Here is a 13,390-nt window from a genome sequence, read left to right as displayed (position 1 = left end):
AAGATTTTCAGAAAAATGAAGGTAATAATAGGATTTTTGTAACTTTTAAATGAAATAATGTATGCAAGAATATGTAGTATATACAAGATGCTTAGTAAGTAATCTTTACTAATATGTTTTTCTATTCAAAACTTTTCACTGTCTTGTTGCCTCCAGGATAAAGTCTGGAAATTCAGACTGATATTCAAGATTACAAGAGTTTGGCTCTAGCTACCTCTATCAAATTATTTTTCACTAATCTCTAATTATTATTTAATTACACACACCTCTTTATGCTATGAACAGTCCATATTCATTCCAACATCTTGCCAACATTTCTGCTCTTTGTTCCTAGGAAATCCTACTTCCTCTAATTAATCATCTGTTCCAAGTTTCAAGTCCAGCCTTGTCACCTCTATGGAACTTCCTTTAACTGTTCTAAGTGGAGGAGGTAGAGCAATGAACATGGTCTTTGCTCTCATTGTCTCCGTTATCAGGATGCTTACAATCTAGTGGGAGAACAGATAATAACTAGATCAACAAAGAAATGAAATGATATACATGCAATGAAATATTATTCAGCCTTAACAAGGTACAAGGAACATCATGCTAAGTGAAAAAGTCAATCAAAAAAAAGAAATAGTGCATGATTTCTTATTTATGAAATCCTAGCATAGGCAAATTCACCGAAACAGGAAGTAGAATGATAATTTCCGGGGACGGAGAAAAGGGGGAAAAGGAAGTTGGTATTCAGTAAGTGCAGAATTTAAGTTTTACAAGATCAAAATGTTCTAGACATCTGTTGCACAACAATGTGCATGTAGTTAACAAGCTGTACTGTACATTTTAAATGATTAAGGAGGCAAATTTTATGTTTTGTGTTTCTTGCCATAGTAAAAAGAAAATAATTGAGATAATCTCAGCCAATTAAAAGTGTTGTTAAGAAGATACAACAGGATAACAGGAAACTTACTGAGAGGCAATGCTATTTTAGAAAGTCTGTGTGAAGACTTTTGAGCTGAGACTTAAGTGATGACATGGATCAGTCATGAGAGACAAAATGAATAGTGAGTGCAAAGGTCATGAGGTTGAAACAAATTTGTTCTATTCAGGAAAGATGAGCAAGGTAATATTCAGAGGGCACTCAGTGAATTTGTTGAGGAAGGCAGACACTAGATTTTGTAGGGGCTGGTGAGCTTGGAAAAGAGACTGCATTTTATTTAAATGTGACAGAAATTTATTAGAAAATTTTAAGCAGTGGATTATATGGTCTGATTTAGAGTCTTAAAAAGTCAGCTAGTTAAAATGAAGAAACAGATTCATAAAGATAAATACAGAAGCATTAGTTAGAACTTAATCTGGAATACAGATGATGGTGACTTGGGACTAGAACTCAGAAGTGAGGTTGTCAGAATTGGGATATGGTTTGAGGTAACAACAACTGAATTGGATTAGATGGATTAGATGTGGGGGATGTATAAAGAAAAATTAAGAATGACTCTTATGCTATTGGCCTGGACCAGGGGTCCTCAAACTTTTTAAAGTGGGGGCCAGATCACGGTCCCTCAGAGAGCTGGAGGGCCGGACTATATGAACTACTAATTCCTACTGTAACACCTCGGCTGCGCTCACTGCCCAAAAAACCTGGCGGGCCGGATCAGACTCCTCTGAGGGCCGCATGTGGCCCGCGGGCCGTAGTTTGAAGACCCCCTGGACAATGGGGGAAATTTGTAGAGAAAAAGATTTGGGTTTGAGGGAGTAAGATGTTAAGGGTTCAGTTTTAGCTCGTTAAGGTTGTTTTTTTTTTTCTTTCTTTTTTTTAAAATATCTCTATTAAGATATAATTCACATACTATAAAATTCATACAGCATTTAGAGTGCACAAGGATTTTTTTTTTTTTTTAGCATATTCACAGAGCCATGCAATCAACACCATAATCTAGGTTTAGAGCATTTTTAACACTTCTAACAGGAACCCATACCTATTATCCTGCCTCTGGGCAACCACCAACCTACTTTCTGTCTCTATACGTTTCTCCAACCTTGGCATTAAATAAAGTGTGGCCTTTTCTGGCTGAATTATTTCATTTAATGTAATGTTTTCAAGGTTCATTTGTGTTTTGGCAGGTATCAATCAGTACCTCAGTCCTTTTTTTATTGATAGTATTGCTTGCAGTACAGTTTTAAATTTTGAAGTATTCTATCTGTTTTTTTCTTTTGTCATTTTTGCTTTTTAGTGGCATATTTAAGAAATGTCCAGGTTAAATTTTAATTACCTACTATACATCCAAATGAAGGGAGCAAGTAGGGAGCTGCATAAGAGGCTGGATTTCAGAGGGGAGATCAAATTGGATAGAAATTGGGGTGTCACCAATGTATAGACGGTATTTAAAACCTTGGGACTTGATGGGCTCACTCAGAGAGAAAGAGACAGTAGAAGTAGAAAAGTCCTGAAGGATAAAATTTATAATCATCACATATAGCACTGGGTTGAGTGTGTGCCCCCGAGTACTGGGTAAACTACCAATTAAAAAAAAAACCCAACAAAACACAAAACCAAGCAGCTAAGTAAACACTAAGACTGCCCCGTTAGGTGTAGGACAAGTAACTTCCTTGAAGGGCCAGTGAGATGGTTTCCATGTTGTGGCCACTACAGTGAAAGAGACTTTTCTGAAGTAAACTACAATAGGGTTTTATCCACTTGTTGTTAACTTCCTAGAAAGTTTCTAACACTGAGATTATTCTGCCGCTCAAAACCCTGTAGAAGATATGCAAACTGACCAAAGCGGCAAACAGAATTCAATCCAGCCTGGGTAAGTTAACGAATAATTTAGTAAAGAAAATCAGAAGCGCAGAGAATCCTTGACAGGTCTGAAGAAATAGGCACCTGGCTAAATTAGCAGGAACCATGCCCAGAACCAATCACACACTGGCTGGATGAGCCAGCCGTTGCTGCCGCCTCTGACCCCAGAAGCACGCTGCAGGACTTGCCTCCAGTGGGAACTGCCGCCGTCGTTTCTGCCACAAGCAAGACAGGAGATGCCAGGAACTCAGCTTCTCTAAAATTGCTGGATGCCAAGTACTCAACTTCAAATCAGCTTTTACTGCCACTCCCTACAGCAAGATCCTCAGCTGACATTTGCACCAGGAAAATATTGTAAATGCCTAGTGCGTTGCATGTTTTCTCACGTTATGAATTGAAACCTCACGTGGGTGCATCTGATTGGTGGGACCAACGTCGTTTGCTTGCAGATCCTAGATGTCTAGCGTGGTGGAAAAGGAGTGTTCAGGATTTTACAATGAGAAGGTAAAACTCACAGTGGAGAAACTCATGAAATACAGAGGATATTCAAAAGATAATGGGAGACCATGTACACTTACAGCACTTTGCTATTATTCAGGTATCATCTAATTGGTACATGTTAGTTAAAATTCCTCAATTGCCCTAACTGGTTTGGCTCAGTGGATAGAGCATCGTCCTACAGACTCAAGGGTCCCAGGTTCAATTCTGGTCAAGGGCATGTACTTGGTTGTGGGCATATCCCCGGTAGGGGGTGTGCAAGAGGCAGCTGACCGATGTTTCTCTCTCATCGATGTTTCTAACTCTCTGTCCCTCTCCCTTCTTCTCTCTCTCTCTCTCTCTCTCTCTCTCTCTCTCTCTCTCTCTCTCTCTCTCTCTTTCTCTCTCTCTCTCTTTTTCTCTCAAATCAATAAAATATATTTTAAAAAATAAAATAAAATGAAATTCCTCAATTGTAAAGTGACAATTTCTCATCCTATATAATAATAGAGGAATATGCAAATTGTCTGTTACTCCATAACGACACAACTGATTGCAGGAGGCTGCCTGTGCATGCACTGCGGGGAGTTGCTCTGGAGACGGGGCAGAAGCAGGGAGGAGCCTGGAGGAGGCAGAACCATCCCTTGGTAGGGAGGTTGGGAATGAGAGCCCATAGCGTCCCCCTCCACCAGTACTTTGCCACCCACCACTGGCACTCAGAGCGCCCCACAGCCCACCTGCCAGGGGAAGGGGCACAGCCCAGCAGGCGGGAAGCTTCCACACTCCCCTCCAGTACCAGGATGGGGCAGAGCTGCTGAGTTGCTCTGTAGATGGGGCAGAAGCAGGGAGGCGCCTGGAGAAGGCGGGACCAGCTTGAGGCCACTCAAGGGACTGAGGGCGGGGCTTACAGCGACCAGAAAAGGCCAGTGGGGTCGCTGGGCCAGGCGTGCTGGAACTGTGCGTGGAGAGGTTCTGGTTTCAACACAGGGTGCAGCCACACGATTTCACAAGCTGGGCTCCTAGTTTAAATATAACACATTGTGAACTATATTTGCGAATTCACAAGTTTACTAGCTATTTGCATTTCTTTTAGAACAGGCCTCAGAATTGGATAGGAAGTTGTATGTATATGGAATGTTCTACTCATTTTAATGTACATGACCAAGTCAGTGACCTTGCATTATGGAACATTAATAATGTCTCTTAATAGAGAAAGAAATTTAGTGATGGTAGTCATTTAATGAGATCTACGTGCATTATTTTTGTCTATGAGGTATCTGACAAAGAAAACTCACCATAAAGATATAGTATTCACCATTAGTTTATTATAAATCCTTAAAATAGCAACTTAATGGAGATTGAATAAAACAATAATTTTGCTTTGCTTAGCCATTGGTTTTTGTTTTGCTCATCTTTATTAAGATATAATTTACATAAAAGTAAATTATGTTTGATAGATTTTTGTCAAATATATTCACCCAAATAATCCCCAACTGCAATCAAGGTATAGAACCATTTCCATTAACCCCCATCCCCCAAAAGTGCCTTCATGTCCCTTTATATCATCCCCATCTCATCAGCCTTATGAACCCACTAATCTACTTTCTATCACTATAAATATTGATTATTTCAAATTACCGAGGCATCATTTATATACAAGATAGAAAGTAGGCATCCATTTTAAGTGTGCAGTTTGCTACAGTGATTTATTTTCGAAAAGTAAAATTACTCTCTAATGCTTTGCTTTATCAGCTGTATTTATTCAACTTAAAAAAACAACAACAACAACCTACCAATCATTTGGTTTTGTAGAAAAGCAGTAAGTAAGTTCTCTTTAATGTCATACACACAGATTCACACAGAATCACGTTCTGTACACAAGCTCCTATGTTACCACAATATTCTTGATTCATAAACTATTCTTGAAAAATTGCTGACAAAGGCCAGAGAAAGCAGATATAAAACTAAGCTCCTGATTCAAAACCAAGCTATTAGCTGCTGCCACATACCCATGAATTATAAGGTGACTGAAATATAGATTTATTATTTATTTACTCATTTACTTATTGTTTAAAGTCTTACATATGTCCTTTTCCCCCTGATTGAGCCCCCTGCCACTCCCGCCCCCAGCACAAGCTCCCACTGCCCCAGTGTCCCTAGTGATTGGTTGTGCTAATATGCATGCATTCAGCAGGTTTTTTGGTTGATCTCTTACCTTGCCTTCCCTCTGAGGTTGGACGGTCTGTTCAGTGTTTCTCTGTCTTTAGATCTATTTTTAAAAAAATATATTTTATTTATTTATTTATTTTTATGTTAAAGAAAGCTTTATTCTTTTATTAAATTTTATTTATTTATTTTTTAAATTAAATTTTTATCTGTGTACATATTTTAACATTGCCCCCCCCCCCAATGCATACCCTCCCTCCTCAGAGTTTTGTGTCCATTGGTTGTACTTATATGCATGTATACAAGTCCTTCAGTTGATCTCTTGTCTCCCCCAGATCTCCCTCCCCTCCCCGCTGTAATTTGACAGTCTGCTTGTTGCTTTACTGTCTCTATATCTTTTGGTTCATCAGTTTATAATGTTCTTTATTATCCATAAATGAGTGAGGTCATGTGATATTTCTCTTTCATTGACTGGCTTATTTCTCTCAGCATGATGTTCTCCAATTCTATCCAGGTTGCTGCAAATAATTAGAATTCCTTCTTTTTTATGGCAGCATAGTATTCCATTGTGTAGATGTATCATAGTTTTTGATCCAATCATCTGCTGACGGGCACCTAGGCTGTTTTCAAATTCTAGCTATTGTAGATTGTGCTGCTATGAACATAGGGGCGCATATATCCTTTCTGATTGGTGTTTCTAGTTTCTTGGGATATATTCCTAAGAGTGGGATTACTGGGTCAAATGGGAGTTCCATTTTCAGTTTTTTGAGGAAACTCCATACTGTTCTCCACAGTGGTTGCACCAGTCTGCATTCCCACCAGCAGTGCATGAGGGTTCCTTTTTCTTCACAACCTCGCCAACCCTGGTCGTTTGTTTATTTGTTGATGTTGGCTATTCTGACAGGTGTGAGATGGTACCACATTGTTGTTTTGATTTGAAAAATATATATTTTATTGAATTTTTACAGAGAGGAAGAGAGAGGGATAGAGAGCTAGAAACATCGATGAGAGAGAATCATCGATCAGCTGCCTCTTGCACACCCCCTACTGGGGATGTGCCTGCAACCAAGGTACATGCCTTTGACCAGAATCGAACTTGGGACCTTTCAGTCCGCTGGCCGACACTCTATCCACTGAGCCAAACCGGTTTTGGAGGCTAGACCTATTTTTGTTCATCAGTTTATGTTGTTCATTATAAGGACATATGAGTGAGATCATGTGATATTTATCTTTCTCTGACTGGCTTATTTCACTTAGCATAAGCATAATGCTCTCCAGGTCCATCTATGCTGTTGCAAATGGTAAAAGTTCCTTCTTTTTTATTGCAGCATAGCATTCCATTTTGTAAATGTGCCACAGTTTTTTAATCCACTCATCTGTTGGTGGGCACTTAGGCTGTTTCCAAATCTTAGCTATGGTGAATTGTGCTGCTATGAACATAGGTGTGCATATGTCCTTTCTGATTGGTGTTTCTGGATTCTTGGGATATATTCCCAGAAGTGGGATTACTAAATTGAATGGGAGTTCCATTTTAAATTTTTTGGAGAATCACCATACTGTGTTCCACAGTGGCTGCACCAGTCTGCATTCCCACCTGCAGTGCAGGAGGGTTCCTTTTTCTCCTCATCCTCTCCAGCACTTGGTCATTGATTTATTGATGATAGCCATTCTGACAGGTGTGAGATGATACCTCATTGTTGTTTTGATTTGCATCTCTTGGATAATTAGTGACTTTGAGCATGCTCAGCCTCCTGTTTGTCCTCTTTCGAAAAGTGTCTAGGTCTTTTGCCCATTTTTTAAATTTGATTGTTTATCTTACTTTGTTAAGTTGTATGAGTTCCCTGTAAATTTTGGAGATTAAACCCTTATCGGAGATAGCATTGGCAAATATGTTCTCCCATCCAGTGGGCTTTCTTGTTTTGTTGATGGTTTCTTTTGCTGGGCAGAAGCTTTTTATTTTGATGTAGTCCCATTTGTTTATTTTCTCCTTAGTTTCCATTGCTCTAGAAGCTGTGTTGGTAAAGCTATTGCTATGACATATGTCTGCTATTTTGCTGCCTATGGCTTCTTCTAAGATTCTTATGGTTTCCTGCCTTACTTTTAAGTCCTTTATTTATTTTGAGTTTATTTTTGTGTATGGTGTAAGTTGGTGATCTAGTTTCATTTTTTTCTATATATCTGACCAAATTTCCCAGCACCATTTATTGAAGAGACTGTCTCAACTCCATTGTATGTTCTTGCCTCCTTTGTCAAATATTAATTGAGCTTAGTTGCTTGGGTCAATTTCTGGGTTCTCTGTTCTGTTCCATTGGTCTATATGTCTGTTCTTGTGCCAGTAGCAGGCAGTTTTGAGAACAGTGGTTTTGTAATACAACTTGATATCTGGCATTGTGATCCCTCTGACTTGGTCTTTTCTCAGGATTGCTGTGGCTGTTTGGGGTCTTTTTAAATTCCAGATGAAGTTTTGGAGAATTTGTTCTGAAATATAGATATTAATGGTATTCCTAGCTAATCATTCCTATAAAATTGTTTTTAGGAATCTAGAATATAAATCTTAAATAAACAAATGAATAAACATGCACAGTGCCTTAGCTTGATGTGAGGAGAGGTGGATAGAATACATGTTACACAGGAAATTTCACTAATGATACAATTCTGAAAAAGCTTATGTGAAGTATTTAGAATGTTTTATGAGTTACTGATTTCTAAATGTCTTTCCAGTTTGGCAAAAGAAGCAGATCTTAGAGGATAATGGCAGCTAATTCTTTTTGTCAGGTAGTATGGGCAATTGTTTAAGCATAGTCCAGCTCCCTGAATGTGAAGTGACTTGAATGGTTTTCCATGTTGTGGTATCCCAATCTACATGTGAGCTGTAGTAATAAATGCTGGGAGCAAATTATTGTAGTTTAGAGATTTGGAGCTCTTGAGAAAATTTTCAGGAAGGGGCTCTAAAACCATTTAAAATTTGTAAAATAAGCAAGAATAGCAAGTGTACAATCAAGCAATAGCCATTGAATAATCAATCAGTTCCTTTTAACAAACATGTATGTGATACTCTGTATGAAGCACCATTTAAGGCTATGGTGATATGTGGATGAAGGCGGGCTTCTACTTTTGAATTCCTACTTCAGACAGGAGGAGAGAGAGGAAACATTAAGTAAATAACTGAAACACGGAATGTGAAGTTCAATGAGAGAAATGTATCAAGATTGTCATGGCAGCAGGGATAAAAAGAACACTGGATTTAGGCTGAGAGAATCAGAAAAAAGCTTTATAAAGGTGATGATATTTTTGTTAAGCCAAGGAGGATCAGCAGAAATTAGCTAAAGTAGAGTTGAATGATTTTACTTAGTGACAAACTGGATGTAGGTATGTGTGTTCGTGTGTGGGACAATGTGAATGTGTGTGGCAGTGTGTGCATCCATGTGTCTGATTAGGTACGGGGTGTCTACATTATCTTTCTGGTTTAGAGCTACCAGGTGAGATGCAAATGAGAGGAGAAGAAGTAGCAGGAACAGGATTCCTCCAGGGGAGTGGTGGAAGAGGATGGCTCACTTACGAATTTAAGGTACATAGGGATAGCTAAGAGAAAAGACTCAATAGATAGGCCTGAAAAATCAGGGATTTAAAAGTACAGATACAGAATTTTAGAAAATAAAATTCAATTTAAAATTTTAATCAAAACATACACGTTGTTAAAAACACAAAACCATCTATAATGGCTTACAAAAGACCATGATTACAATGTGGCAATTGTCAACTTATTGCCTGTCATGTCCAAATCCATCCCTCATTGATTGCTTAACAAGTTGTCTCCAGCCTAGGGAAAGCTCTCACTCTCATGGTTATATTCTAGATCTTGTGATTAGAGATAACTGCAAACTCCTAATAATTTCAATTTCTTATACTCCAGCCTCTATTATGTACCTCCTCTCAGTTCACTGCTGCCATCCTTTGACCTCCCCTGGGAATGACAGTTCATTGATCCACTGCCTTAAACTGTCTATCTCCTTGGGACACCTTCATTCCCTTCTTACCCAGTTTAATTCATGGGTAATCCTAATAATCTCCCTCATATTTACTCTCAGCCCCATCTCTTCCTTCATTGTACTCCTTCGTGAAATTACAGTTGGGTCAAGTCCTTCTTTCTCTGAACCTACAGCCACACAGCTCAGCATTTCTGGAGGAAAACTTGCAACACTCTGACTGCTTCACAATTCAGCAGGTAAACCTCAAGAGGGTCCTTACCACTGACAGGAAATTGCAGAGCTCATTCAGCCTCCCATACAACTACTTCACATTTTTCTTCCACCCTCAAGCCTATAACCCCTTCTTCCCTGTAGTCACTCTCAACTTCCTCACCAAGACAATTGAAGGAATTAATAGAAAACTTCCATGAAATGTCCACCGCCCATATATGCCTTTCGGCCTATTGGCTTAGTCATGCTCTAGCTTAAGTCAGCCTATCCACTTGTGCACTTGATCTTTTTCCATCTTGCTATACAGACCTTTATTTAGCAATTTCATCTTCTACATAGTTTCTTTGCTCTCCACTAGAGCATTCCTATCTCCCAGAACATCTTTCATATAAAATATCTTCTCTTGGCCTTATTCTCTCAATAGTTAACCCTTTTTCTTTAATCCCTATTAATGTAAAACTTCTGAGAAGAGTTGTCTACAGTGGCTGTTTCCATTTTCTCTTCTCCATTTTTTTTTTCAACTCTTTCAAATCAGGATGGTTCCCCCAGCATTCCAAAGAATTGACTCTTGTCAAGGTAACCAATGATTTTCATATTTCTAATTACTAAATCTGATGGCCAACTCCCAGTCCTCATCTTGTTTTAGCTATCAGCACATTTGACAAGGTTAATTATACCATTTTCCTTGATACAGTTTCTTCACGTTGTTTCTATTATATCACAATCTTTTGATTTTTCTTGGACCTCTCTGTTAACTCATTCTGTCTCCTACTCTTCTTCTCTCTAAACTTGTCATGTTAGAGTGCTCTAGGATTGAGGACTTCTCATTCCTTGATGCACTTTTGTTTTCTATCTGTATTCACTAAATTCTGCCATCTAGTATAAAGCCCATGGTTTCTCCTGAATTCTAGATTCATGAATCTACCTTCCTACTAGATATCTGTATTTGGATATATATTGGATATGTAAATATCAGCACATTTAAAGATTAAACTACTAATAATATATCCTCTAACCTCTCCTTTCACATTTTGATTGTTGGCAATTCTATCTTTAGGTTTAGCTGCTTAGGTTAAAAATTTTGAAATTATCTTTGACATAATTTGCCTCCAATAGCCCATATGCAATCCATTAAAAAACCTTTGGCTCTGCTTTCAAATATATGCAGTATACACAGTCCATATAATGGTCTCTGAGGCCCTAAACACTTTGGCCCTCTATTATACCTCTGACTTTTTTCATTTGAATTCCACTCCACGCTGAAATCCATGAGGGAAGGCCATACTGGCCTTCCTGGTATCCTTCCAACATGCCATGCATCTTTCCATATTAGGTTTTTTATTTTCTTTTTCAACTCTCCTTCCTGATGTTCAGCTGGTTTCTTTAAGATTTTGCTAAAACATCATTTTCTCAAGAAGACTTACCTCAAGCAACATTCTGATCCTTATTCTCCCTATCTTCCTTAGCCCACATATACACCTCAGATATGAGAATGTTTCCCTTGAATAGTCTCCTCTTATAATTTCTATTTCTCAAATAAAAGATACATAAAATATATTGAGGCAATATATTTATTCTTTTTTTTATTTTATTGATTTTTTACAGAGAGAAAGGGAGAGAGAGATAGAGAGCTAGAAACGTCGATGAGAGAGAAACATCGACCAGCTGCCTCTTGCACACCCCCTACCGGGGATGTGCCCGCAACCAATGTACATGCCTTTGACCGGAATCGAACCCGGGACCTTTCAGTCTACAGACCGACACTCTACCACTGAGCCAAACTGGTTTTGGCATATTCTAAAACAGTTTGTACAGATGTATTTTGTACTTTTGTGGGATCATTTAGCTGAAATAAGATACATTGTACAGTTTAAAATTCTGAAGAAGCTTTCTTAAGATGTAATAAAAAATATCATTGATGCAAGACTATGATAGAGAAAGTTTAAGAATAGAAATGACTAAGTAATATTTCATTGTATACAAGTACCACATCTTCCCTTCTTCATCAAAGGACACTTTGCTTGTTTCCATGTCTTGGCCACTGTGAATAATACTGTAATGAACATGGTGAGCATTTATCTTTGCTAATAAATGTTTTTAATATTTTTGGGTAGATACTCAGAAGAGAAGTTGCTGGATCATATGGTAACTTTATCCTTAATTTTTTGAGGCCATTTGTGACAACATGAGTGGACCTTTGGAATATCATGTTAAATTCAGACAGAAAGAGTTAAGAACCTTATGATTTCATTCATATGTGGTATATAAAATGAACAAACAAGAAAAACATACAAATATTTACAGTCACAAACAACAGTACGGTAGTTACCAGAAGGAAGGGGGTGAGGATTGAGAGTAAAAGGGGTCAAATATATGGTGATGGAAGATGATTTGACTTTGTACAGTAGTCACACAATGCAATATAAAGATCATGTATCATAGGAATGATATAGTTTTTGGGGGGATGTCACATTACTTTATTTGAAGGAATAGTACAAATGAAAGAAATAAGTGGATGTTTTGGTACAAGTTAAAGAAAAGGTAACCCCAACATGCACTTACTGCTTTGGTGACTAAGAAATCACTCCTGTGGCTCTGGGAAGCCAGCCTAAGGCTTAGCTCTTATCACTGTCTTCCAGGGTGTGCTTGTCAAAGAGATACTCTGCCATGCCAGTTTCAGGGCCCCCCAACCTGTGCAAATTGGTTATGTGGTCACCCAGTTCTTTAATGGATTTCACCTGCTCATTAGGTAATAATTCTCAATGAAGTCACACAAATGAGGATCATTTTTGTCAGTGGCCAGTTTGTGCAAGTGCAATAGTGACTGATTCACACCATTTTTCCCCCCCCAAGTGTAATGCATTCTCCATTGCATTCATCTCCTTCTCCCAGTCATCACAGTCTGGTGTCTTGATATCCTGAAGGAAGACTCCATCACCTCGTGGGTTCTGCAGCTTCATCAGTTTCTCAGCATGCTCTCTCTCTTCATGAGATTGGTGAAGAAAATATTTGGCAAAGTTCTTCAAAACCACGTCATCACTGTCAAAAGAGTAAGGTAGTAAGAAATGCACAGGTAGACAAAGGAAGCATAGAGTGTCAGGTTGATCTGGCGGTTGATGGAGGTCTCTGAGTCCTGGTGGTAGTTTTGGTGCACCTCCGAGGTGGACCCTGTCCTTGTTATTCTGTGCAGCATTGGAGTGGTGGCAGGGCCTTGGGACTGTCTAAGGACGCTGGGCAGCTGGCTGAGATGGATCTAGCACTGGATTCCATCTAAGCACTGTTGAAGCAGGAAACAGAGTGACTCTCCACTAAGACTGTAAAAACCTATATAATCTTATTCACCAATGTCACCTCAAAAATTTAATTAAAAAAGAATGAAGAATGCTCCCCTCCACCTCCCAACAGAATAGGTAACAATTGTTCCAATAATAACAATTGCTGTCATTTATAGGAAACTTTCAATATTTCAGCTACTATGAATAGCTAATATTTACTGAAAAAAATATATATACACTAGAACTTTTAATATGTTATAAATGCTTTACATATTATATATGTGATTTAAGCCTCCCAGCAATCCTGTGAATAGGTTCTAATAGGTCTCCTCCTAGTGGCTTTGTGGAGAAGAGCATGAAAGGGAGAGGTGGGCAAGCATGGAAGCAAGAACATATAGGTGTGACCATGGTTCTCCGTGCTCCTAATTTTTTCATCCTACTCCAAGCTTTCACTTGAGAATCCGAAGAAATTATAGATCCAGAGAGAAGAG

At 38.6% G+C, this 13,390-nt stretch overlaps 1 pseudogene across 1 annotated transcript; it reads right to left on the bottom strand.

Moving 5' to 3' along the window:
* Positions 1-12,239: 12,239 nt before the first annotated feature.
* LOC311621127 (ferritin heavy chain-like) lies at positions 12,240-12,817 on the bottom strand (annotated as a pseudogene). Its single transcript has one exon. The product of its transcript is annotated as a ferritin heavy chain-like (transcript).
* Between the last annotated feature and the right edge of the window lie 573 nt (positions 12,818-13,390).

Source organism: Pipistrellus hanaki, assembly GCF_964339955.1.
Source record: "Pipistrellus hanaki genome assembly, chromosome: 1".
Taxonomy (NCBI): Eukaryota; Metazoa; Chordata; class Mammalia; order Chiroptera; family Vespertilionidae; genus Pipistrellus; species Pipistrellus hanaki.
The sequence above is the reverse complement of the archived record's forward strand: the minus strand, read 5'-3'. Positions and strand labels throughout refer to the sequence as shown.